This window comes from Miniopterus schreibersii, assembly GCF_964146895.1.
Source record: "Miniopterus schreibersii genome assembly, chromosome: 3".
In the NCBI taxonomy this organism is placed as follows: Eukaryota; Metazoa; Chordata; class Mammalia; order Chiroptera; family Miniopteridae; genus Miniopterus; species Miniopterus schreibersii.
This window is the reverse complement of record NC_138103.1, coordinates 89,124,397-89,147,615: the sequence shown is the minus strand read 5'-3', so window position 1 is coordinate 89,147,615 and position 23,219 is coordinate 89,124,397. Positions and strand designations below refer to the sequence as shown.

The 23,219-nt window shown below is 38.7% G+C and overlaps 1 protein-coding gene and 1 pseudogene across 2 annotated transcripts in view; one reads left to right on the top strand and one right to left on the bottom strand.

Moving 5' to 3' along the window:
- CDH12 (cadherin 12) overlaps positions 1 to 23,219 on the top strand; it is a 661,533-nt gene that overhangs the window by 160,788 nt on the left and 477,526 nt on the right. The gene's annotated exons all lie outside the window — the stretch shown is intronic.
- Positions 15,784 to 17,203, bottom strand: LOC308554935 (putative inactive 1-aminocyclopropane-1-carboxylate synthase-like protein 2 pseudogene; annotated as a pseudogene). Its single transcript has one exon. The product of its transcript is annotated as a putative inactive 1-aminocyclopropane-1-carboxylate synthase-like protein 2 pseudogene (transcript).

Below are 23,219 nucleotides of genomic sequence, written 5' to 3'. Positions count from 1 at the left end.
CACACAAGGGGAAGAAGAAATAATAGAAAGTGAGAAAGCGCTTTATGATTTCATGCCCAAGATATTTTTTAAAAACATGTCTTTGAATGACCTACAGAAGCATAATTACCCCCAGCTACTGACCCCTGACTTCAATATTCAGGAAATGTGAGACTTTTTCAATACTTGTGGTGATATTCCGACAGCAAAGAACCCAGTGCTGAGTTTTGCTGCCAATTAAGGTCAGCACACAATTCAAAGTTCAGATACAGTGCAACAAGAGCTTTCTCAGCATTGCCCTGGGTATTGACAGAAGTGTCCTCGGATTCCTGAGTGTAACACACCCAGGACTAGGTCTGTCACTGTCATTGCAGGCACGTCTCTGACTGAGGCTGCTCTGGGTCTCTGCAGTGCTGATCAGAGGATCTCTAACGCTGGTGGCCAGGCTTCTGGAATATGCTGATCCAGGCTCACAATGGCCTAGGGATGTAACTATTCTCAACTTGCAGTTGTAAAAGACAAAAAGGTAAAGTGCTACATAACACCCTGCATTCATGTATGTCCTGGAAATCACATCACGGACCATTATTGTAATGGGAAATGACATGTAATTCTGAATTCTGGAAACTAAATATTTTCTTAACTTAAAATAGAATCTGAAATGTAAAGAAAAGTGCGTTAATTTTGGAAGCAGAGAAAGCTGAACTATAAATGCCAGCTCAGATGCTTTTTAGCCAATTGACCTTGGGCAACTTGGTTGACTTAAGATTCTGTTTCTGTATCTGTGAAAGGGGCATAATTCATCTTATACATGCAGGTCAGCATCAATAACATATTGATTACTTATGAATAGTACTAGTGATTGTCATCACCTGTAGACTCTCTTTTTGGCAGTTTATGGGAAACAGTGAGAACTATTTCCTGTGATGGTTAACACTGTAGTAGTATCAGGCAGGAGCCTGTGCTTTGGAAAACACTAATTGCAGCTGAGTTTGCTAGTTATCCTGTAAATTGGGTTGGGATCAGCTACTTCTCTCTGTTGTTCTTGCATGAAATGCATTAATTTCCATGTTCGGACAGAATCAAACAAAGGCAGATTCTAGTTAGTGGACATTCCTGAAGAATATGGATGTCCATAATTATCAGGTTAAGTTCTGAAAATAGTATCTGGTGCTGAGAAGATATAAGGGGATTGAGCCATGAGACAAACTGTAGGCACAGAGCAGACATATAGTAATGGGCAGACTTCAGATGCAAAGGTGCTTAACACTATGGACCAAAGCCTTATGAAAATGTTAGGTCTTATAAAGCAAGGTGATGTTTTCCTTAAACACAGGACCTTCCCTGTGCTTTTCTTCCCTTACCTGTCCTTCCTTTCCCTCTCTTCCTTCTTTTTGTCATATCAATAAGAGGCAGTTATTTATGTCTATATTCTTTGAAGCTTTCTTTATATATGTATTTTCCTTTTTTTTTTATTTTGAAAAACCTCACACACACAGAAAAGTAAAGAAAAATATAAATAATATATAGATATAATTTTATTATCAAATGTTAGCCTAATATGTTTCATTTATTTTTCCTAAAGAATTTCAAATAAAACCTCAAACATCTTGGCATTTTACCCTCAAATACATCAATATATACCTCTAAAAAGTGAGGTTGTTTTTCTCCATTTCTTAATAAAATTTTAACAGTTGATTGACATGAATTCCCTAATGCTATCTAGTTTATAATCTATATTTAAATATCCTTTATTTTCCCAAAATATCTTCATTATTTGTTTAAAACAGGACACAAGCAGGGATTACAGATTGCATGTTGTTGCTGTGACTCTTAATTTTCTGCCCTCTCTTTCGTAACATTGCCTGGTTGAAAAGATCAGTCCAGTTGACATTGCAGATGTTCACACTATACAGTTTCATTGTCTTTGTCAGTCATGCTTTACAGGAGATGCTGTGCGTTCCACATTATTTCAAACCACAAGGCATCCAAAGCCTTTGTAATCCCACCCATAACGTCCCAAAGACTAATCACGGGCTCTTGGCAGTGACAAGCTGGTCCCTGCAAGGTCTTGCTTCTCAAAAACCAAATAATCTATGAATTGATAAATAGGTAGCGTGTGAATACCTAATTTCTCATTAGTTCTTCACCCAAAGATCTCAGCATGTGGGGCTGATCCACTCCCTCAAAGGCTAAAACTTAATATCCAGCCATACCTTTCACCATATATTTATTATCTGGTGTGGTGTTCTTATGGAAAGACCACCCTTTCCTCATCAGTGAATCTATTTGACTAACATAATTTGCTCAGGAAAGGCAGAAGAAATAACTATTTCTTTTCATTTACAATTTTTTGGGGTAAATAAGTAAGACAGTCACCTTTAGCTGTGGCTCATTTAGGTGCTCTTTTGTTAGTTTGCTTAATCTTGTGTCATTTTTCTTTCCTTTATTTGTTTTGTTGGATGCCTCCTTCCCTTTAATTCTTAGAATGACCTAAGTTTTGTTTGACAGGGATCTCAACGAACAGCATAGGCATCTATTCACGAGTTCCTTGCTAGTACATAAAATTTCCCAAGAGCTTGAAAACGCCCTTTTTCCAATATTTCCAAGTATAAAAGTGAGGAAGGCCTTTGGTAATTTTTATACATAATGACTGATTATTTCCTTTGGGTACATATAGGAACAATTTAGCCCAACACAAGCAGCGAAGCAAAAAATAAACCGTTTTCAGTGATTAATTTTGGTTAAAATTAGCTAATTTGAGACATGTCCAAGACTTCATAAGGACCTAATCAAGTAAAAGCGATGAGGGAGTCGTGACATTCTTTTCACTGCTCATGGTAAGAGCCTGCGTTTCAGTTTCTCTAAATGAAAATCTGTAATGGATTAGTTGGGCGAAGAGGAGCGAGCGGCAAAAATGCCTCCAGCCCGTGTGATCCGGCCTGTTCCTCCATCTGTGTCAGCTCCTTTTCATAGCAGTCCCCCACACTTAATACATGTTGACACGTTGTATATATCCCTGACTGAACTGGCCTCTTTCCCGTTGGATTTCCATAGATTGTCCCTTTCCAGCTTCAGAGCCTTTGCAATGCTCTTTTCTCCCCTATCACATCATGTTTCCACAGCCCCTTTTTCCACTGTCTTCTTTCCCAGATGCTCTTCTTCATGATGGCTCAGCTCAAAATAACTGCACGTAGGGAAATCTTCCCTGAGCCCCTCAGGTAAGGCCGGGTTCCCAGCTTTATGAATAGCCTGCAGCTCTCCTGGATGGCATCTACCCAGAGAGGGCAATTACAGGGTCATCAGTACATCTGGATAGCGTGCGCCTGCCTCTCCCAGTGCTCAGAGGGCAGGGCGTGTGTCGATTTCTCTCCATCATTGTTTTGCAAGCAGCCCAAAAGAGAGCCTGGTATATCATGGAGATGTGATAAATGTGTGTTGAATACATCAGTGAAACCTGATCTTTCATCTCTGCTAATAGAATCTATATTGATTCATGCCCTACATTTTATATTTTATAAAATGAGGCATCTGTACACAGCAAAATATGTGGAGAGCAAGACAGAAGAAGAAACAGACTCTCACTTCTTATATGTCAGCTTGAGACTTTTTTAAAATCAAGAAACGTAGTCTTTTTTAATCAAAATGTAAAATAAATCTATTAAAATGTGTTAAACTAAACAGTTTTATAGCTATACTCTAACATTCTGGGGATCTATTTATTTCCACAAATGTGATAGACGTGACTGCTAGTGAATTAAAAGAAGATATTTAGCCAAAATATTCCTCTACCCTCAGTCAAAGCAGTCACCTCTCTGTGTCCCTGCACATTGCATTCACGCTCGTCCTCGCCAAGTTATATTTTATCTTTTGTCATGTATGCATTTTGATCACATTTAATCCTTTCTGGAACAAGTCAAGACATGCATAAATACATACAGAACATGTTGGAAACAGCGTGTAAAGATGTTTTGGCAATTGCAGATCTATACTGAGTATTTTCAAATACATAGGTTAAAGCACTGGTTTATTTACTGTATACTGCAAGAGATTTGTATCTCATAAGTCATCATAACCTTGTCAGGGCACTTGAGCATTTTGACTTTCAGTGTAGCTACAGAAGCCTGCAGAGGACGCCTGCTGTGCTGTGGCAGAGGGTTACAATGATTTAAAAATAGTATTTACATATGTTTCCTCATACATCATAAGATTCAATAAGGGTGCATTAAAGTCAATGCCAATATTTATATTCACTACATTTAAAAATATTATCATCTCTTCATCTGCTAATTCAGTTTGGAAGTTAACTAAAACTTATTTGAGTTTGAAGTGGTCACATTTCAGTCTGCCAGGGTCAGGAGTGATAGATGTTCCAGGCTCTCCATTTCTGTCTCCTATTACAGAGGTCATAATTCAAGTGGGAAATTAGCTCTGGATGAAATGTGACATGAAGATTTTTATGGATGCATTCTATTAAGCTGCTTGTCACTCACCCGCCCCCCCTTTTTTTGTTTTACCTAAACATGAAAGAATATGAATATTATCAAACAGGCTAAAGATAAAGTGAATAGGAAATGAGCATAACCCATTGGACTCAGTCTTTATTAGGTGTAGCTTTTTCTAATTTCATTTCTTCCCAGTTGTTTCCCTGCCTTAAACTAGCGACTATTCTGGTAATTTAACCTTTAAATAAAATTTTTAGAAAATGTGTCAAATTTGAGGAGTAAATGCTATGCCTTAACTGCTCCCCAAAAAGCCTATGGCTATTACTAGTTGCAATGGAAAATCTCACATATGAACAAGGGGAAGGGACAAAAAAAGAGGGCAATCTAGTTAGATAAAATGGTAGAAGAGAGAACACACCTGACAGTCAGAACTACTGACTTACGCTCTAGATTCGAATACCAAAATATACACTGAACATAGAATTTAAATTTACAGCAACCTGACTTCATAATACAAAATGGAGAGACTCAGCCAGATGATATTTATATTGGAATCCACCACTGGCACACTACGATTTCATAAGAAAAAGAAAGAAACAAAGGAAGAGAGACAGATATATTTGTAAGAAAATAAATGTATTTGGATAGATACCGAATCATCAATAGTTGTCACAATGTCTTGGTTTTACCCAACCATCATATTTTTGAACATAGCTTATGTACCAACTACAAGATACCTCACAATAATTAACACAGAATGTGACCAAATTCAAGGAGTACAAATGTGTGTATCTCACAGATATGCATACACTGCACACTACAAGACAAGCAACCTGCATGAAGATGTATAGAAACGTAAATGATGTTTCAGCACCAGCTTTGGCTGAAAACGAATGGAGGTTGCACAGAGGAATGAATTCGGAACAAGGAGTTGGAGGAGAGAGGGAGCTCACTAGAAACACGGTGTTGAAGAGGGTTTTTAAAAGCAGGGCTAGTTTAAACAGCGTGGTTTTAGACCATAGAGTAAGGGGTAAAACAAATAAGGAGGGGCCAAATTCTATCGGGTCTTTTAAAACATTACTGAAGATTTTGTCGTTGTCGCTGAAGATGCAGGTATTCCATTCAGAATTTAGTGCCATGGAGAACAAAAATCACACCTCCCGTTTTGCAAAAATGCATCGGTTTAATTTGGAAATGCCACATTAGGGACTAGGGCAGGAGTTAGAAGAGATGATGGAGCACAAACAAAGGCACATCTTCCGTTTGCCCCTCTAAACCTGCTCTTTACCGTTTCGTGTCCTGATCTTTTCCCTAGAAGACTGAGCTAAATGGGTTATGCTCTGATTTTCAATTTGATTCTGGTTCAGCCAATGGGAGATAGTGGCAGAAGATGGGAAAATAGGCATGGAGTCAGCTGAATATAAGTATTTATTTGACTGTACTCCTCCTGGGTCATTTCTTTTCCAAAGCCCTCATCTTCTGTAGAGCCACCCTCTCCATATTAATAGCCTCTCTGGTGTCTGGGACAGTCCTCTCCTCTCCCTTTCTAGCTGAGTAGTGGCAAGGGCTACTCCAATATTGACAGTCCAGGGAAACGGCATTGTCTCTGCTTGTTTCCCTAAACTCTTCCCTACAAACAGTGCCTGTATCAAACATTCCAAATTCAGCACATTTTGTGAAGCACCTGTTTGCCACTAGCACCCTGACCCACGCGGAGATCAAGATGAAAGCGTGACACCAAGAAGGATTTGGGACCCAGAATTAGCAGAACTTGTTAATTATTGAATATGGGGAGTAAAATAATAGATGAATTGAGGGTACTTGTCAAGTTTGTGACTTACTTGATAAAGTGAATGATTTTGCAGTTGACTCAAATTTAACTATAGGAGGAGTGGAACGTTTAAGTGTATGTAATAAGAGTTCAGCTTTGGAATAAATTTGTGATGTCCCGATAGTATCAATATGTCAATATCTAGGTGACAGTTAGAAATATGGATCTGAAACACCCAAGAGGTAGCTAGGATAAAAGTATGGATTTCCACATCATTAGAATAGAGCATGTAAATGTAGGAGAACAAGAAAATTTTCCAGCCACAATATGTATAATGAAGTAGATGAAGATACTGAAGATGTTGACAGATGCTATAATTGAAGGAAAGAGCTTGGGTATGGGGTCATAGGGTCAGGTTTGAATCCTCTGTCATGTTGGGCAAATTAGTCACTAACAGTTTCTGTATATTGTCATCTCTCAAAAGGAATGATAATAGTAGTAGTATGATATTATTTATATAGAGTTGCATTCCATAGTACCTGAATTATATTAAGTGATCAAAAATTATTTTTTCTTCTCTTCATAGTAAAGGAAAATTTAGTCTGATTATTAACAAAGTTTAATAGAGCACACTAGATATACTAACATAGCAGAATATTTCAAAAAACAATGAATTCTAAAATAAGGTATTAAAATTGAAGACTGAGAACCTAATATTTCATTGAACTGATTGCAGTTACAATGGCGAGAAAGGCTTCAATTTCTACATTAACAATAGTAAAGAGACTTTACTTAAATGGCCATGTATCAGATCTCTTGAGATTCCACAAAATATAAAAGATCACTTGAGAATTGTTGACATAATTGAAGTGTAGAGTAGTATAAAAACTGCATTTTCCTACCTCCATATGACCTAAGATATTTGTACTGGGATGGTTTTATTTTTTAAATGTATTATTGTTCTTGCATGTGTTAATACTGAAATCTTGCATATATGCAAACCTTCCAAAATATTCCAAATGTATGATGAGTCAGGTAGAATAAAAAAAAAATTTCTTGCTCGCCTGAAATCAAAGATACATATTCTATTTAGTGGAAGGTTTTCCTCCGCGCTGTGGTGCAAGAATTTCTTCTTCCAGATTCTAGCAGTACAGGCTTCTCACACATTTTCCAAGTTTGCTGTGCTTGTCTGTATCAGGCCATTAACAAAAGCAAAGAGCAAATGCAGTCACCATGAAATGTTTATGTTGATTAAAAGAGGCCTGGGAATTCACATTATTTTGGTACAACTTAGTCACATGAACAAACTAGTAAGGTGTGTTTGGATATTTGTAATTTAGCAGTTTTCCTAGCAAGAAGAGGAAATCAGGTTGGGGAACATGGACAGGAGTGTCTGACACAGATGGGATTGGAGAAATTTACAGATTTTCTCATCCCACCTGTTTCCAAGGTGCGTTTTTTTTCTTTGTTTGTTTTCTAATGTACTACTTTAGTGTGTAGATCATCCTATACTCTAACACATGCTTTACATCTTCTGACCACAGAGAAAATTTGCTACTTTTTTGACTTTCACCAAAACAGAACAGAGCAAACAACAATCAAAGAGAAACACTAACACCCAGCTTTGAGTCGATGGCACACTTTACTGAAGACTTAGGGAATCTCCTGCATATTTCTCAAGTAGAATTAACTAACTATTTTTTCCCCCTTTCAAACCTCAGCATTACACCTTGCATTTGAAACAGCTTATCAAAGCATTTCCTTGAACAAAGGCAGAGTTCTCTCTTTGAAAGGAAGCCTGATTTCAGTTGCTTAGATTTTTAGCATTCATCAACACAGTATCTGTGTGACTGCATATACATCTATTTTTGCCCACGTGGAATTTTGCAGGTATTTTTAAACATTTATATTTTGGGGAATGTGCTAAGAATTGGAGATATAAAGATACATGATATATAATAGCTATTCTTAGATTCTAGCAGAGAACGCAAACACTCAGGCCAGGAGCTTCAGTACATATGATTGGTGGCAACAGAAGTGTGTTGTGAGTGCTATAAGAGTACGAAGAGAGAACTTACATGTGCGTAGTGATTCCCCATGATGCCAGGAGGAAGAAAAGATTTCCCAGCTTAAGGAGAGACATGAGTGCATCAGTGATGTACTTGATGTGCATAAGTATGAGCGAGTGGCTAAGAGGGTCTTCATAATTTGGGTACATAGCTGAGACTCTAAAGACTAATAAAATAAGTGATATTGACATCTTGGAGAGACTGAGGGCTGGATACAGCTTCAAGACTGAAAGGCTGGCCACCCCACCCCTAACTGGCTTGTTCCTCCAGGATTTGGATGGACCAGAGATCCATCTTGATCCCTTGGCAGCACCCCTCCTGGCTTCCTTGGGGTTCCCTGCTTTGGAGGTGACTGTGCCCTGGCTCTGAGAGCACTGGAGCTCACCCAGATGGGGTAGGGGTGTCAGTACTACATGTACACTGAGCTCCTGGTGGCTTCCAGTGCTTAAGCAGTACCCTTAAATAGCTTATAATTACCTGGCTTCTGTGGGTCCAACAAGAAGGTCCGTGTCTTTTCCCTGAATTCTGGGAAGCTGGTGCTCCTGGGTGACCTGAGAGAAGACACTGTGGAACAGGTGCAAGGTGCTGCTCACCTGGCTGCTGAAGGCCTGCACCAGGGCCAGCAGTCCTTCCTGTACTTCCAGGTCACCAGGATGCCTCTTGCCTCTGCACCACCATGGAGGAAGGCATCAGGTTGGTTCACACTGAGCATCCTTGATTGGATCTACCACACTCTGAGGCCCCTCCCCCAGGATGTGTCCCTCACCCATGGCTTGCAGCAGCACCTACCAATGGCCACCCCCTCAGAGTTGCTGCTCTTGCTCGTCAGCCTGTTGGCCAAGGGCAGGGCAGTGAAGCAGTGCAGATGCAAAGCATCACTGACATCAGACTGCTCAGGCACTAGAACTAGCCTGGTCTTGCCACACACATCTGGGACCCAACCCAACACACAAGAACTTCATGGGCTGGCCCCTTGACCATAGTGTGCCCAAGGAGAAGATGAATAAAGAAGCCACCACAGCAGTCTCACTGTGACATCAAAGAGGACAGCACAGCCAGAGCCACTGGGACTCTGGCTTGACGAGGAATAGCTCTGGCTTCCTTCTACTCTAGACCTGTGGGGAGGAGGAGAGGAGCCACCCTTGGGCTCTGGCCAGGCCTTAGCCCCACCTGGGGCCTATCTACTTTCTGCCAGGCCTTCACCTTGGCCCTCACAGCTCTCCTTCAGAGATGGGAGATTGGAGAGAGAGAGACTACGTTCCAGGCATTGTGTTCACAGGAGATAGAACAGGGAGTGTGTTGTGCAGCCCTCAAGAACATCGTAGTAGACAAGAGATCTTATTCTCCCTCTGCAAACCCAGGACAGAGAGACTGAGGATCCTCAAGCTTCTTAGAGGAAAGCCACACCCTCTAGGTATTCAAGGAGCCAAGAAAAGAGAGAGGTGTCCTCACCTCCAGCCACTCTCATGGGTGCTCTGGCCAGAGACGGTGGTGGAGGGAAGCGAGCCAGGATCAGTTGCCACACTGGGCACAGTGGTACCCTTGGAGCAAGTGAGAACCCTCCAGAACAAGGTGTGCCCCTGCTAAGCAGCAGGGTGGGTAGGCATAGCAGAGTACCCCTGTGTCACAGGGGCCCCCAAGGCACCACATGTTAAGCTGGGGGACCTCATGGCCCACAACATGAGAGCATCTTGATGGTTTTACTCTTTTTGACCATTTTTAAAAGTACAGTGTTTTTATTTAGAAATGTATTTTTAATACACACAGCCTTTCCTTTTAATGATGATGATTTGCTTTTTTGTAATTTTTTTAAAGATTTTTTTTTGGTAACGCCTTTCCTTTTGAAGTGTACACTTGCCGATTGTTCTGGGGAAGGGGAGGGGAACCCCCGTGGAAGTGCTGGCGTCTTCGTAGCTTTACATGTGGCTCAGGGCAGCTGGCTGTGTTCTGGGTTGAGTGTGTGGGCGTACGATTCACGGCTCTTATTGCATTACATGCTTACAGTACTCTGTTGTGGTTTCTATTCAATATACTGTATGTTAGATCTCTATGGTTTATGTAGTTCTTGTTACAAGTTTGTAGCCTTAAACACCATCAGTCTCCCCCCCTGCCGCCTATCGCTCGTAACTACCATCTTACTCTCTTTTTTCCCTCTTACAGGTTTGACTTTTTTAGATTTCACATATAAGTGATACCATACAGTACTTGTTTGTTTTTTTGTCTGACTTATCTCGCTTAGCATATGTAATGTGATAGATATCATTACAATGGCAACCATGCCACAATATAATGTGTCAAAGTAACATACCTCACACCTTACATTTATACAGTGTTACATGTCAAATTTATCCAATTAAAAATACATAAATAAAAAGAACCACAGCTTCCTGAAAATTGATAGAACTCTGGCAAGTCTGGTCCTTACATACACAGTGCTGAGTAGGGAAACCCAGTAAATAGCATGTGCCTAAAGAAATAGTTGATATTTACCACCTACAAAAAATCACCACCTATCAGTAACTTTATGACAATTATCTGTTGTCCTCAGAGTAACCTGGCTAGGTGAGTATTATGTGATCCACGTAGTCTGAATTTTCTGTATTCTAGAACATGTCCTGCATACGATTCCTGCCATCACAGCTATAATGGATCACCTAGGTTCCCTAGTGAGGCCAGATGCTCCAGCTGTGAACTAGCTTCTCTTGCCTCTCACCCTGCCTGACCACTCTCACCCCTCTGTGGACCGTTCCCGTTAGCATAAAAGCCCCCTCTCATAAAGCCATTTCCTATTTAACCAACCCATTCATTTCTTGAGTCTTCTTTTTTTTTTGCAATTTGAATTTTTACTTTATTTAAAAATATTAAAGTATAGTTGGCATGCAATCGAACATTAGTTTCAGGCGAACAACATAGTGATTTGATATTTATATACCTTATGCTGTGATCACCACCCTAAGTCCAGTAACCATCTGTCACTGTGCTATTGACTACATTCCCTGTGCTGTGCGCTACATCTCCGTGGCTTATTTATAACTGAAAGTCTGTATGCAAATCTTACCATTTGCAACAGCATGGATGGATCTAGAGGGTATTATGGTAAGTGAAGCAAGTCTTACTCCTTTTTACAAGAAAGCTCCTTCGGAGTGTTGTGTCTCTAGTATCTATCATTGTTCATCTCCCATAATCTTGTGAACCCTATAAAATCACACTTTCATACCCATCAATTCACCAACCTTGTTTTTATTAAAGTCACACTGAAACCACAGAGTCAGTTCTGTGACCCTTTAATTCGACTTCCAGCAGCACTTTGAACAGTACATTACTCCCTTCTCCTGGGAGCATTTCTTCCCTTGGCTTCTGGGTTACCAAACTCGGATTTGCCCGTTACTGCCCCTCTCACTGCTTCTCAGTTTTACTGCTGAAACGTCTGATTTCCACAGCATTCACCATCACAGTGCCCTGGCACTCCATCTTCAGGCTTCCTCTCTTTTGTGACTACGTGTGTTTATTTCTGCTCTCTACCCCAACACTGAGGAACAACAGGCAATTTATTTCTTCTGCCACTGGGCATTTTTACTTGCATGTTTCATTGGCATCTCCGACCGAACTTTTCCAAAACTGAGCATTTCATTTGTACCAACATCTTAGCAGTGATTATTTTAGTGCAGTAAAATGTGATTTGAGTGCATCTATTTTTTGAAATAAAAAAAGCTCTTTGTTGTTTCTTGACCACTAAGCCCCTGTTCCCACTTTTTTTCTATGAGAAATTCCTGCCTTTCTATATCTCTTATGATCTGCTTCTCTGTAAATGTCTTATTTGAAGATTTTTTTCTGCTTCTAAAGTAGACCAGATGATCCATAAACCTTTGATTCATAGGCAGAGAGAATTTTTCCTAAGTCAACAGGAACTGTGCTCAAGTAAAGAAAAAGTGATCAGCCTTTTAATCTAATCTGTGTTGTCTAAGTAGAGCATATGTTTCTTCCGGAGGTGGTATTCTGTCAATGAAAGACTGAGTCAATTATCTTCAAACAAGAGCTTTTCCCCAATCAATAAAGAGCATTTTCCCATTTCAATTGGCCAACGTGTGTTAAAGGTTGGCACAGCTTTCAAGTACTTATCACACTGTTAATGAGGGTATTTTATTTTTTTGTAATCCCAAAGAAACTGGCATCATGGACTGCTGGATAAAATGTAGTGTGTCATGAGTGGCAAGTGCTCTTAGCTAGCAGTGATTGTAACAACAGGAGAATGTATTACCTGGCATCTCATGAGGAACTATATATTTTGGAAAACGTAACATTCCGGTTAATACCTATTCAATTATTTTATTCACAATACTCTCTCACCTGGCTCGTGAATCTTCTCATGACTTTCCTGGTTTAATTCCAAGCAAGGCTTGATTATTCCATTAGGAAGGCAATGAAGAGCGGATGCTTTGACCTTGAATCTGAAGGAAATGATGAAATGGGAAGCAAGGTTCATTTTGCCTTTCTTTTTGCTCCGTGCTCATTTAAGTTATTTATAACATCATGATACTTTTCTTAATTGTCAAATTATTCTGATATGTCAGGTTTATTTTCTTTCACATGGTTAATTTCAGTAGAATAGCAAGATTAAGCGGAACACAAAGTCTGTCATCCTGGTAGTTACAAGAGACATAAGTCCTTGCTTGACTGGAACTGTCTGGCATTATTGAATCAACATAATCAAAGCGGGTCATAGGTGAGGGAAAATTTTCCCTTTTACAGAATAAAACATGCTTTTCTCCTTTCTGACAGCTAATTATTTTGACATACATCAGTAAATTATGAATTCTTCAGTAGTTGGAAATAATTAGGAGTATTTTAAACGACCATATTATTCAAATGGTAGTATTAAAAGGAAAATAACATACTTTGAATCTTTACTTAATGGTTGATTTGCATATGTAGTTATTCCCTTTTGAATGTGTCTTAGAGGTTTTGCATACTAATTGTCCAATTGGTGTATGATGGAATATATATATGTGTATATATATCCCAATATTACACAGCTATTTCCACAGGGCCTAGATTTAACGCAAAATTTCTGAGTCCAGAGGCTATGTTCTTCATTATTGAAGCAAACTGTGGAGACCATATGATGTTTAAGTTACTTTTATTATTATGCTAGTTGAAAAAATGATAGGCTTAAGTCAGGTCCAAGAATATCATGTTTGCCTGGAAGCTACCAAAATCCAGGAAAATTATAGCTATGGCCATTGTCTAAAGTGTTCTCCTTTGAGAAAAGAATATACATGTGCTACTGTTGGGATCCCTTTGCTTACTACTTAAAAGTAAAAGTGTGCACTATAAATATCCTAATGATAATAAAATAATATATATTTCATTTAATATTTATGTAAGTATATTTATTAATGTTATAATGAACTAATGTTTGCCTTAACCAATATTTAAACTTTTTTCTTGGGTAGTTCTATCAAATATTTCATACAATCCCAGTGGTGTTAGACTCTGAGCTGGGGATGTTTTCACAATATTTTAATAATTCAGAAGTAGTTTTATTTTATAGAATTAGTAGAAATGAAAATACTATCTATATCCAAGAAAGTAAAATTTCAGTGATAAGATACATAGGCAAATTTGATAAAAGGAAGATATATTTATATTGTGATTTACCAAAAAGACAGTGTCAGAATTCATTGGGGAATGGCCAAAGGGCATTATTTTGGGGCTAGAAATCAAAGATCAAATATTTTTGTCTTTCATGATTTGTAGCCTTTTTATTTGTAAAGTTACTCTTACAAAAGAGATAATTTCTTATATGTTACAGAAAATGCCTAAATTTCTATCCAGTGACATTAAAGTTACCCAGATTGGAAAGTCTCAAAAAGAAAAGTTGTCAACTTGAAATAGAAGGAGAGTTATTAATCCTTCTTTGTTTTATTTCCCACCACCTCAAGTGCGTGCTTTGGTGTTGTCTATTACTGACCTTGTCTTTTACTAAATCTTATCAGTATTCTTTCCTCCACCCAAGACTGACTACATGATATAAAGGATGAGTGTAAAATTTTTAGTTCAAGCAAATGAATAATGAATGGTGTCATTTTCTGTACCAGGATATGTTTAAAAAGTTGGTTTAGGAGAGACATGTTAAAAAATGTTGAACCATAGATAGTTTTAGAATATCCAGCTGACAAGATCTAGTACGTGGTTGGATAGGTGCGTCTACATCTTATGAGAGAGATCTTGAACATCAGACTCTGAATTTTGGCATTCAATTGTAAGAAAAAATCAAAGCAAATAAGGCATAATTGGGCTGCAGACAGATCCAGCACAAAAGAAGAAATAGCATTGACATTTTCACTTAGAATATTGACTTAGTCAAAAAAGGCAGTGAGTGCCAGCTGTGTACACCTCAGTGAATCACTTAAGTTTTCTAAAAGTCAATTATCTTCCTGTTGGAGATGCAGATATGGGGGAAGGGAATGGGAAGATGATACCACCTCTGATTATACATAGGGTTATGTAAACATGTGTATTGTTATCAGGGTCAATTAAGATAATGTACTTGAAAGGACCTTGTAGATTACTAACTAAAGTATAAATTACAATTAAAGTGTTACATGAACAAGAGATATTATTATAATTCTGATGAAATATAGATTGTTGACAAGTTTTGTTTGCTTCACAAAAATACTGCAAAGTTTATGAATTCATTGGACAATACATACTTATCTTTGTATTCACTGGGGAATGTCAAAGTTATCTTTTCTTCCTGAACTACAGGCCGTTCACCGAATCTTAAAGTAGAAGTGGAACTTGAGGATTACATCATCCAAGATCTTAATTTTACATACACAGAAAACACAAATTTATGTTAGGTTATTCATTTGCTTAGAATTCAAGTCTCCTAATTTGCAATGTAATGCTAAACTTCACACAAGGAGACATTATCCAATGGGTTGGGAGGAGAGCCAGCTCTTCAGAACCTTCTCCATTCCTAATCCATTGATTCAATTATCTCATCAAGTGTTTTCTGTTTCTTTAATTCTTTGTGATAAACATATATTTAATTAAAAGCCTGCTCCTATAGACTTTTCCACCCAAAACCCCCTAAAATAATTTCACACCACAAAATGGCTAGCAAAGATTAAGAAAACACAAAGCTTCCAAAAATGACAGGTGCTCAGTTTAGAGGGTGATGACCAACCGGGTCAGCTGGACCCATTTCTGGCATTTCTGGAGGAGCCTCCTGTTTGCTTTGTCACAGCAGCAGGTCAGTACTACAGTTTTATGGACCAGAGGTTGATGTCAGGGACACCCCGAGCATGTGATTGGCTGGAGCTGCTGATTGGGAGGCAGACCACCTACTCCCTCTGTGCATCCTTCAGTTGCTTCACTGTCAAATCCTGCTACTGCTCCAGTAGTTCCTGAAGCACTGATGCATAGTGACTTAGGTGGAGGGGTTCATCTGAAATGATGAGGTCAGCCAGCCAGGCTCCTTACACATGTAATACTTGCCAGGGGACAATATTGGCTAGTTGTCCAAGAAACAGTGATAAAAGAGCAGTTCTTCCTCATATATGCATGGGTCCAGGTATTTTTTCAAGTTGATAGAGACTAGAGCCATGATTGAGAAAAGGGGTCTTCAATGCCTTCAACTCGTTAGTGATGTACCTGTGAGCTGCCTGCAGCCTGGAGTGATTAATGGGCAGTACACTTTGTCAGTCTATTCTCTGACCTGGATTAGCCAACATATCTTGTGCTTGGTGATCGCAGAGATGCTGTGGAGGAAACCAAAAGCTCCCTTCTCCTTGTTGTGGGTGTTCGGAGTGCCAAAACACATGCCAGAGATCCTAAACCCTACTAGTGCCTCAGATCACATGGATCTTATTGGGGTCAGGTAAACTTTTCATGCTCAGAACACCATGGAATGTGATGGATTCATCAAACACAGTCCCCATGTAAAACTCATCTGTAATCACATGTAGGTTGCACCTCAGCAAATTCCAAGTATTCCTTGAGTGAGTCCCGGGAGTAGATGTCTCCCAGAAGATTATGAGAGCTGATGAGCACAAGGCCTTTGACCTTTCCCCTCTTAAGCCTAGCCTCAGGCAGTGCTTTCTCCAACTTGTCCACAGTCAGCTGGAATGGACGGGTGTTCACCTCAGTGATTTCACAGTCCAGATAGACATGAATCAGCTCAACTTTCACTTACAGGCGGGAAGTAAAGTTGAAGCCAGAATAGAAGGGGGTGGGGGTCAGAAAGGCCTCACCTGAATCCCACAGAACCATGGTCAAGGCCGAGAAGACAGAGCTGCAGCCACTTAGAACAACCACATTTTTTGCATCAAGCTAGGCAGATGCCTTACAGCAGTAGGTTGGAAACTTCTTCCCCCAGGATGCTTGTCCTCTCCAGTCAGAATGTTGCAAAAGGGCATCATCAACATAGTTCTTGTCACTCTGACTCAACCTTTCAGTCATCAAATCAATGCAGAGCTTGTTCTCACTGATACCAAGGTCAGTGAAGCCCGAAGTGTTCTTGTCCTCCTGGTATGTCTCCTGCGTAGGTCATGTAGTCATGGAATCTGGAGTTATATGGTAGAGATGTCAATCCCATGGTTGGACAGGTCATGACTGACAAATGCAGCTTCCGAATCACTCAGTTGGTGACTTAGCTGGTCAGGTTGCCTGGATGATTGGGCCTGCTGCCCACCTCCAACATCACACCTAGAGTCCAGGGAAAGGTGGGGCAGGTGGAGCTCCAGGCTACTTGTGGCTCCAGACTGTAAGAAGTTGACCGCCTGACACATTAAGTGGGTGAGGATGGTTTCCTGTTCCCTGGTGGCCTGACTGTGCCCCTGCTTCTCCAGCTCCAGGTCCTGCTGCAGGTACCTGGTCTCCAGATGCGTGATGCCATCCACTGTGGTCTGCAGCAAGCCCAGGATCAGCTTCATCAGCTAGGTGTGGGGGTCAGGTTTCTAATACCCTGGCCACTCATCTGGCCACTGGGTTTGTGGGGAGTTTCTGATTGGTGACTCATAGTCTGGGTCTTTGTTTTAGTCTCAACAGACTGGCTAGAACCTCAAATTTGTGTAAACTCATTGTATTGTAACACAGTTACATCTGTGTTGCACATACATACCACCATGTGTTGTGTTAGGTAAGCAACATGTGTAGATGAGGAATGATGCCTTCCCTTGAGTAAGTTATTTTCTAGTTTAAGTTTACAGTGAGTATGAAATAACCATATGTATATAGTTCCAATTTACCCCCCCCCCCATTTATCTGGATTTTTTTTTTGAAAGAGTGAAAGCATAAATGAAAAATGACTATGAAGATTAAATTGTTCTTAGGTTCATCAAGACCTGGCATATCAACTTCTGTAATAAAATATCCATTGCAATCCCAGACATATTTCTTGAGATCATCTGCCAAAATGTCTTCCTGTCTCTGTTGAACTTGGATAAGACCTGTGGATAGATGCTTAGGATGTGTCAGATAATCTCTTCGTGTTTTCTGAGATCTTAAGTAAAATATTATATTAAATTCTATATCCTATAGTGATCAAACCATGCAGATACATTTCCTACATCAGAGAGAACTAACACTATGTAAAATATAGCTTTATGTAGGAAAGATAATTGTGCTTAACTATATTTATAAAGTAGATTAATGTGTTTTGTGACAGTTTTAATGCTATTTTTGCATGGACTTGTTAAAAATTTGATTTCTTCTTTTGATTAATTGTTAGAGTTTCAGTTAAAACTGATATAGCTGTATTTGTCTTTGCAAAATATGTGGAGAGCATTATTTAATATTTGGAATAATTACTGAATAGCTGAAAACTGTGCCAAAGTGTTACAATGAGAAGTAACTCCACTGTAGCTATGGGTAATTAATTGAGGAAAGTCTGATGGAAATGTACATTTTGGACTAAATTTTGGAAACATTTGGAGAGCGAGGACTGCCAGTCCTTATTCTTTTTAATTTTTAATTTTTATTTGAGCAATGTGTTCCTGAAATAAACTTCAAATATCAAGACACAATAAACAAGTAATTTTGTCCCTATAAAGATTGTTTTAATGTAAATGCATGTTGTATTTTCCCCCATTTGCATTGGTAAATTAAAATGTTTATTTCAGCTGCTTCCTGCACAGTTTCAGCTGCTTACAGAGACTTAAGTTCACAAATATTTACTGAGCTTATACTGTATGCCCAGAACTCCTCCAGGCACATTCTTCTCAGCATCATACCCAGTGCTGGAAATTTAAAAGCAAGTAATTTATGGTTCATACTTCAAGGAGCCAGGAGTCCCAGTGTGTCAAGGATTGGGCTGTTAGAAGGCAGGAATTAGTGAGAGGTGGAAGGAAAAAGCCAAGTGGGCAGTGTGTAGAGAGCTCTGAATGCCATAGTCAAATATTTGGGCTGTATTTGTCAAGTGTCAGATTTGTATTTGAGATAATTAGTATCTGTTTTTATCTTGTCAAGCATTTTTCTTTTTGTGCATTAGGCTTCCTGTATTCTGAGTTTTTAAATATTGAATAGATAATAACATAGTCCTCACTATAGGATGGGCATGAGTCTTAGACTTGGCCAGTTCAAGCACAACTCCTGGTCATTCTAAGAAGATATATAACAAATCAAGTGTAGGTAATACTTATTGATTATAATAAATTATTTGGAACTATCAAGTGACAGGCTTTTTATATTAATCACAACCCTAAATTGATAGAAATTAGATGAGAGCACCACTGTGGGAACAAACAGAAAGAGCTTGAGATGTGAGCCAACAAAGATGTCAGCAAAGCTACAGCAAGGAGAGGTACAAACAACTGACACTGTCAGCTGCATGTTTGGATCCAGCCATGCCTCATGCTGAGGTTCCTTATGAATTTTAAATCATTTGGCCCAATAATTTTTGTTTGTTTGTTTAAACCAATTGGAGTTAGAAACCAACTGGAGTTAGATTTTTGCCATTTCAATCAAAATAATTGTAGCTAATTAAAAATAATCCTATGAAGAGAGATAATTAAAATGGAATAGTGTAATTTAAAAAAGCAAACAACTTGATATGAGAAGATCTGAGCTAGGAGATTAAATAAAATCAGAGCACTTGGATATAACACTATAAGGACATAATGATTCATTTTTAAGGTAAAAAAAATAATTATTTCTCCAAAGATATAGGTGATGGTTTTGTTTTGGGAACTTTGGGTTTGGATACCCATTTCAAAATAATGTGGCATTTTAGAAAATATTAGAAATATAGGTCTGATATTGAAGAGAAATATTAGGCCAAGAAATACAGATTTAGAATTTGTTAACATAGTTGAGAAAGAGAATACTTGGAACATACCGGTGCCTCAGATATCAGGGGAGGAAGGTGTCCTATGGGAAGGGATTGAGATCAGTGTAAAATCAAGAATGCAGCCTTATGACCCAGTGATTCCACTCCTGGGTTTTTACTGAAAGAAACTCAAAACACTAATTCAAAAGAATATATGCACCCTTATGTTCATTGCAGCATTATTTACAATAGCCAAGATATGGAAGCAACCAGATTTCCCTCAATAGACAAATAGGTAAAAAATTGTGGTACAAAAATATAATACAGTTTAAGCAATGTGAGGGTCAGTAAAAGATTGCCTGCTTTTGCATGTAAAACATCATCAACACTATTTTCCAGAATTATAAAATGATGAGATTGGAGTGGATTTAAGAAAGAATGGGGGTTAAAATACAAACCCAGTAAAGACAAATCATCTTTGTAAAATAAGCCTGGCTTAGAAAGGAAAGCAGGGTATAGAGTGATACCCTAAGAAAGGTATGTTAGAAGAAGCTTGCGTTAACATTTTTGTTAGGAATTTATGGAAGGAGGAGGGGCAGAAAATGAAGGGAGAGGCGAGAGAGTAAAAGATGAAAGCCACAGGAGAGGAGCAAACTAAAATTTTATATGATTCTGGAGGCGGCAGAAGATTGCAGCCTTGGGAAGGGTAGGGAGTTGTTTCCCTTGAGCCTGAAGGGTAGACAAAGGGAAAGTGGAAATTATTGTAGATAAGAGAGGAAAGAAGAGAGCGCTACTGTTTTTACTTAGCGGGCTAAGGTGCTGTGCTGGAAACAAGGCCAATGGGCTGGGCGGCTCGAGGTCCAAAGCAGTGATAGTGGAGAAGAGAAAAGGCCTCGAGAAGTTGATTGGAAACATTTTATTTTTTTAATCCATGAATTTAATAGAGTTGCCAGAGAAAGCTGGAAACCTTCTGTTTGTAACGGAGTCTTTCTGTGAATATTTTTCTTAATAATACTGAGCTACCTGGAGCTGGACCTGAGAAATGAAATGACTGGGAGTATCCAAGGTTTATTTTGACCACAGGATTGTGGTAGAAAGTTGGAATAGCAAGTGAATTAGAGCTGATGGGCACAGTATTCAAGCTAAATACCTTGTGAAATGAAACTTCATTGGAGTGATACACTGTGAGAACAGGTTCATCACGCACAGGGTTAGCTACAAGGGTAATGAAAGATAGCAGAGTATTGTCTTAAGGGGATTTTCCCCCTTTTCTCTTTTTTTTTAATTGTATCTATTTGATAAGATAGATGTTAGATGAGCTTATTGTGTTAATCATTTAACAATATCTGTAAATCAAACTATCATGCTGTATGCCTTTAACTTACACAGTGGTATATGTCAGTTATTTCTCAATAAAACTGAAAAAAAATTCATAGGGAAATAAATAAGCTGTATCACAATATCCAGTTCTTAAAAACCATACATCCTGGTGTTGACAAGTCCTGAGATGTACCTGTAGGTAAATGATATTATATAATATCTATAATACTATACGTATTATAGAAAAGTCAAGTGGAATAGAGCTGAAGTTCATTGTCATAATGGGGGGTTGTGTTCTGGAAATTAGGGTATTGAATGAGTTAAAAATGTGGATATGAGGAGGCATTTTGAAAGCAGAAAAATAAAAGCTGAAGAAAACGATATGAAGACAGGGACTTTTCACAGATTGCTTACATTCAAGAGAATGTGTATTAAAAAGAATTGTATTACATGTTCACAGTAATAAATAAAATTGCAGGCCAGTAATATATTCTCAACTTTAAAATGAGGAGTGTGCCATTTTTTTAATATTGTCTAGGTCATAACTTCTGCAACATTAATTCCCACGGGTCCTTGTTTCATTGATGAATTTAATCAAGCTATTTTTACAGCTAAGTTTGTTTTAGTTCAAAATTACTCTTTCTCGGTTGACCATGCTTAAATATTGTATTTTATATATTGGCAGTATAGCATCTGGAAAAGAAGCAATAGTACTTTACCTTTCAAGAAAAGTAGTTGGTCTTATATTACTTTGTGATGTACAATTTCATAAATGACCTCCATGCAAAGCATTTGAGAGAGGCTGCATGTAGGAAAGGGGGGGTGGTAGAGAGATTATAAACAAAACCACATCAACGCGAGGCTGGAGTCGCTTAGAGAGAAAAGGAAAGCATTAGATCAAGTTTAAATGGGCAACATTAATGGGAGTTATGGGCACACATCTCAAGACAAATATACCCCAAAGAATTTATAGAACACCTCTCATAATTGGAAAAAGACAGATTTTTAAAATTATCCTCAGGAAAGGCCACCCATAGAATACAGCACATAGTGTTAGTGTCAAGAGAAACGTATGAGACAATAGGGAGACTTAGTTTAAATTGAAAGAAAGAGAAAACATGGCCTGTGCAACAGAGCAGAGCTGCAGGTCGGTCCTTTCTGAAGTTAATACACTGCAAACGTCGATGCTGGGCTGAAATTAAAATGGTGTTTAACCGCTACTAAAAGCTACGGCCAATGGCCAAGTTCTACTCTATTGTGTATATGTCCCAGATTTCTTTATCCGATCGGCAGTGGATGGCCCTTTAGATTGCATCGTGGCTAGTGCATTGTTTCTAGACTAAAAACCTCAATAATTTGGTAAGCAGTCTAGTCACATAAGTCTGTAGAAATTTGGAATTTTTACTATCTGAATGAATTTTAGAGATTAATCTTTATCTTTTATTTTGGATTTGTTAAAAATCACTAAAGTATCTATACAATGCAATGTTTAGCAATTTCAACTTTGCAATCGGTTTTATATTAAATATTTGCATATTTTGTTGAAGATTATAATTTATTAAAGATCTAAAATTTAGATATCTTTAAAATTACAATATATATCAGATGGTAATTTCTTGCACCCTTGCATAATTCCTCCCTATTGAGAGGTATTATATGTATGAAGTGTTTTAAAGGCATGGCAGTTACAAGCTTGGAGGCACCTCAAAATATTAAGAATAGAGTTACCATATTACCCAGCAACCCCTCCTCTGGGGATCTACCCGAAAAACCTGAAAACATTTATTCTCAAAGATGTACACACCCCTATGTTCACTGCGGCATTATTCACAGTGGCCAAGACATGGAAACAGCTGGACTGTTCTTCGATAGGTGATTAAAAGGGGGAGGCGTGGTTCAGGTACACAGTGGAGCACTACTCAGCCACGAGAAAGCATGAACTGCCATTTGCGGCAGCAGGGATGGGCCTTGAGAAAGTCATGCTAAGTGAAAGAAATTAGACAGACAGAAAAAGCTAAGAGCCATGTGATTTCACTCGTGTGTGGGATATAAAACTGGAAATAATAAAAAAAAAAGCAAGCAAACAAAAATGTCTAGACACAGACAACAGTGTGGTGGTTACCAGAGGGAAGGGCGCGGGGTATCGAAGGCTAACGGGGGTCAAATACGCGGTGGCAGAAGATGATTTGACTTTGGGTGGTGGGCACACAATGCAATGAACAGATCATGTATCATAGACATTACCCTTGAAGCTTAAGCATTTTATTAAACATTGTCACCCCAATACATTGAATTAAAAAATTAAATAGTAGTTTGATTTCCCTTCTGGACAAATGTGTATGCAAGCAATATTTCTAGCCAAA